Consider the following 4,941-nt stretch of genomic DNA (forward strand, 5'->3'; position numbering starts at 1 on the left):
GGCATTTGTCTTTCTGTCTGTCTTAGTTCACTCTGCACAATATCTTCTGGGCCCATCCATGTTGCAGATGGCGAGGTTTCATTCTTTTTTAGGCTGAGTCATGTTCCATTGTCTGTATGCACCCCCTCTTTATCCATCCCTTGATGGGCATTGCTTCCCTTGTGATTACCATGAGGATTACATCTAACGTCCTGTTAATGTTGAGTGAGTTTATCAGCCTAACTTCAGTGACATACAGACACTCTGTTCCTACAGCTGCCCCCACTCCAGTCAGTGGTTGACGTCACAAAATCCCACCTTTATACATCGTGCAAAGACATCAACTAATAGTTCTTCTAACTGCACCAATCTCCTAAGTTATGTGGCTGGGCTTTGACAGGGCTGGGTCTGTGCCAAGCAACTGTGAAGGCGGGGCAGGGGCTGGGGGCGTTGGGAGGAGCCCTGGTGTCCTGGCCCAGGGATCCAGAGCTGGGAAAGAGTGTGAGCACAGGTGTGTGTGTTTTATATTTTTTTTAAAGTTATTCCCTTTTTTTTCTTTTTAGTTTTGTCAGACTGGGAGAATTCAGTGCTGTATTTATTTATATTTTTATTGATTTCAGAAAGGAAGGGAAAGGAAGAGAGAGATGGAAACATCAATGATGAGAGATTTATTTTTTTAAAGTTATTCCCTTTTTTTTCTCTTTCTGGTTTTGTCACACTGGGAGAATTCAGTGCTGTATTTATATTTTTATTGATTTCAGAGAGGAAGGGAAAGGGAGAGAGAGATGGAAACATCAATGATGAGAGAGAATCATTGATTGGCTGCCTCCTATTTGAAGCATTGCTGCCGTTCCACAGAGGAATGCACTGTAAGGACAGAGCTGGGTCAGAGGGGATCTGACCTCAGGCCCTCAGAGGCGCAGTGATTGCTGCCCTCGCCTGGGAGAGGCTCACGTGGTGCCAAGACACGGCCTCGAGCCCGGCCGGTGTGGCTCAGTGGTTGAGTGTCGACCTATGAGCCAGGAGGTCACGGTTCAAATCCCTGTCAAGGCACATGCCCGGGTTGCAGGCTCGATCCCCAGTGGGGGCGTGTAGGAGGCAGCCAATCAATGATTCTCATCATTGATGTTTCTATCTCTCTCTCCCTCTCCCTTCCTCTTTGGAATCAATAAAAATATATTTAAAAGGCACCTAAAGGTACTATATTAAAAAACAAAGTAACAGCCTCGGAGAGGGGGGCTCAGAGAAGTGAGACCAGCGGGAGGAGGCCAGTGAGTGGGGTGCCGACCCTGGAGGAGAGGGGTGTCCATCCTCAGGCTGCAGGGTGCTGACCTTGGGAAGAGGGGTGCCGACCCTCGTGAGTGCGGAGAAGCAGCTCACGGGGCCGTAGGAGTAGAGGTGTTACCAGCACGTGGTATGAGCTTCAAAGGAATTGATGTTTCTAAGGAGGCAGCGTGGTTTAAAATAGGGAAACGGAGAGTTAGGACGTGGATTACGGAGGAAAATCAGACAGCCTGTACCTGGGAGAGCTCGGGAGCAGGTCCCCGGAGGGGAGATAGCTGTGCAGGAGCCGAGGCTCCGTGAGGAGAGCTGAGGGGGAGGGAGGAGGCGGGAGGGGGAGACGGACAGACTAGGATGTGGCCCAGTCGGCTGGGGGCCTCCGGCAGCGCGTGTCGGTGCTTGGTTCCCTGGTCTGCTCAAGTGCAGAGCAAGGGCCTGCTTCTCTGTGGTGGCCTGGGGTCAGGTCAACTGGAGGCTGGCCACATGCAGGCCCCTAAACGCCGTTTGTCCTGTCTCAGGCTGGGCTGGGGCCTGTGCTGAGGGACACCCTCCGTGGGGCCCTGGCCAGAAGCCGCCCGGGGTTCAGTGGAGTTAGCCTACCTCACGCCTGTGCTCTCATCTGAGAATCTGTTTCTCTTCCTCAGTTGCCATAATTAGGTTAAGAAGATAAAGTCTCTTGCTGTTTGGTGAGCATTTTTAAGCCAAGGTCATTTTGGGGTGGGGTTGGGAGGAGGGTGTAGCATTTCTTTCTTGCTCTGCAGGTCACAGCTTAACTGTCAGTCACTTCTGCCAACGGGTCGTCACTGGGGACCTCATGGGGGAACCTGTGGCCTCTCTGGAGACATTTCTGGCTTCATCTAGAGCAGCGGTTCTCAACCTGTGGGTCGCGACCCCTTTGGCGGTCAAACGACCCTTTCACAGGGGTCGCCTAAGACCATCCTGCATATCAGGTATTTACATTACGATTCATAACAGTAGCAACATTACAGTTATGAAGTAGCAACAAAAATAATTTTATGGTTGGGTCACAACATGAGGAACTGTATTTAAAGGGCCAGAAGGTTGAGAACCACTGATCTAGTGGGAGGCGGCCAGGGATGCTGTGAACCCCCTCAGTGCACAGGACAGGCGGCAGGTACCCCGCCCACACGTCCGCAGTGCTGAGGGTGAGACCGCCGGGGCCCCATCTTCCTCCCGTCCCACTTGCTCACGGGAGCCCTTCCTGGCTCTGCCTGCAGTCTGTGATCTGGATGGCTGACATTCTGGGGGAAATCCTCTCATTGTCCTGGGCGAGTCCACGGACGGCAGGCGTCTTTTCTGTCTTGGTCTCTGCCGCATGCCCAGTGCTAGCACGATGCCTGGTATACAGTCGGTGCCCAATGACTACCCGTTTTTGAGTGAATGAAAAGGAACCTGTAATGAGGGCTTTTCTCTATGGATTTATTTCTCTCTGTCCAGCTTGTAGAGCTCTGCCTAATACATCAGGTGAAACTTTGCTTCACTTCAAATTAAACTGATGTTAGTCCCGTCAAATCCTCTCCCGGGCATCATGTCAAATGGTGAGTGGCTTTCAGAGATGTTTATAACACGCCGAAAACCCCCTCCCCCGCTGCGGACAGGAACGGAGGCGAAGAGCAGAGGCCATGAACTGAGTGCTTCATGTATAAAATGTCACCGTTTTTATTTATCATTGTAAAGAGGTGTATCTCCACCAGATTGTAACAAAATTACCACAGCTTGTTCCAAAAGAAAATTTTAATACAAGAGATTTTAGAAAATTAAACACATTTGTTTAAAAATTCTATCATGTAAACCTTAACATAACAGGGTAGTTACGATAATACTACACGTTTCAGAGCGAACCCGCCCACATCCAGGCCTGGGCACCGACAGTAGCCCGGACTCCACATCGTTGCCGTATTACCCCCGACGGCGTCCCGGGGACCCAGGCTGAGGCCTCCCACAGTGGCCCCTGCACCCACAGCCCCTCCTCCCCGAAGTCAGTATCTAATGAGTCAAGCCGTGCTTACTGAGCAGCTGTGCAGGGGGTGGAGCTAAGGCTGCAGAGGTGAAGACGGTCAGGATGAATCCAGATAATAGTCAGCCCCACCCCTCACCCCTAGAAACCGCCCCCAGGCTGGGTCAGAGTGGTCAGCACTCTGCTCTCCTCCTGAGTCCCCGGCCCCGGACTTCGCAAGGGCAGCTCCTGTCTGGTCTCTGGGTGGAAAGTCGTGAGGGTGAGCGAGTGGCCTCTCCCTCCACAGCTCACGTGGCCAGAGGTGACCTGAGCGGGCTCATGGGCAGGTGGCAGCCTGGACAGGTCAGCTAGTGGTTTCCCAGTTTTGACGGGAAGATGTTCACGGGCCGGTAAGAACTGACCCCTGGACATTGAAATGCTAATGACTCCAGCATTCTCTACCGTGGACGGTCGTCCAGGCGCCATCGTATATAGAAATCAGATTTTTTCCTAAAGAAGCTGACTGGGTCGGTCGGAAAGCGACTCAACATGGCCTTAGGGCTCTGTGACTGAAGTCAGGAGTATCCACTGGCAGTGTCCTGGCGGAAACGGTGAGAAGTCAGGAGACGGACCACGGAGGCCGCTCTAGGGCCTGTGGGCTGAGCAGGGGGTTCGCTCAGAGCTCGGGCTCGTCGGCCTCCACCCTCATGCCTGTCGATCCCAGAGCTGATGTTTTAGCTTAGAAACATAATTAAGACCGCGTGCTACAGAAACATGAAAACGAACTTTTGGCACGGAAATCTGAGATAAAATATACAGTGCTACAATTGTGCAAAAATAGCACAGAAGCTAATCTGAACAGCAAATATTTAAGGTTAGCTTTAATGAGACAATGCACAATATTTGAAACATGATCGCTGCAAACCCCTTGCTCAGAGGCAGACGCTGCCCAGGGAAGGGCCCTCTGCCAGGCCCGGCCTGCAGGCTGGGGCACCACGTCCCGAGGGAACCGCCAGAGAGGTCCAGACAGGCGGTGTGCCCGTCTAAGAGGTACCTTAGCCAGACTGATGTCCTGGCAGGTGTGGCCGCTGGCAGGGCCCTTCTCAGGCAGGTGGGCACACCCATCCTCAGGGCGAGGCTGAAAGCCAGCCTGTTCTTTACAGTCAGTTACACGCCTGCCAAGGTGTAAGTGCCTCCCGGTGGACGGACGCTGGGCTGGTGCAGAGGAACCAAGAGGAAGGAAGGACTCTGGAGGGACTGGTTAGAAGGCCCTGCTGGGACCCAGAGAACAGGCCTGGCCCCAGGTGAGGGGCGGCCGGCACCTCTGGGCTGCCACCACGAGCAGGTGGGGTGGGCTGAGACCTGGGACCTGGGACCCCGGTGCTCAGGTGGGCAACCTGTCCCATGTGATACCCAGAGAAAAAGGAGGCCACCAGCTTGAGGCCACACCGGTGCTGGAAGCCGGCAGTGCTGCGTCTCGTCACCTGGCTGGCGGGCGGTGTGCTGGCTCCAAACCTGGGGACTCACTACTGGGCCTCCAGGGCCTGCTGCCTCGTGCACTGGTAACAATGGTGTTATCGATCCTACGATGTGATCAGCTTTGATTGCCTCTGTTTTGTTATAGGCACAACACACAACCTGCCACCCTGGTAAATTCCAGTGGTTATCAAAGGACTCATCTTAATAAGCTCCCAGCCGGGACAGAGCCGAGCTCTATGATTAGG

The sequence above is a fragment of the Myotis brandtii genome, unplaced genomic scaffold (genome assembly GCF_000412655.1).
Source record: "Myotis brandtii unplaced genomic scaffold, ASM41265v1 scaffold6959, whole genome shotgun sequence".
Classification (NCBI taxonomy): domain Eukaryota; kingdom Metazoa; phylum Chordata; class Mammalia; order Chiroptera; family Vespertilionidae; genus Myotis; species Myotis brandtii.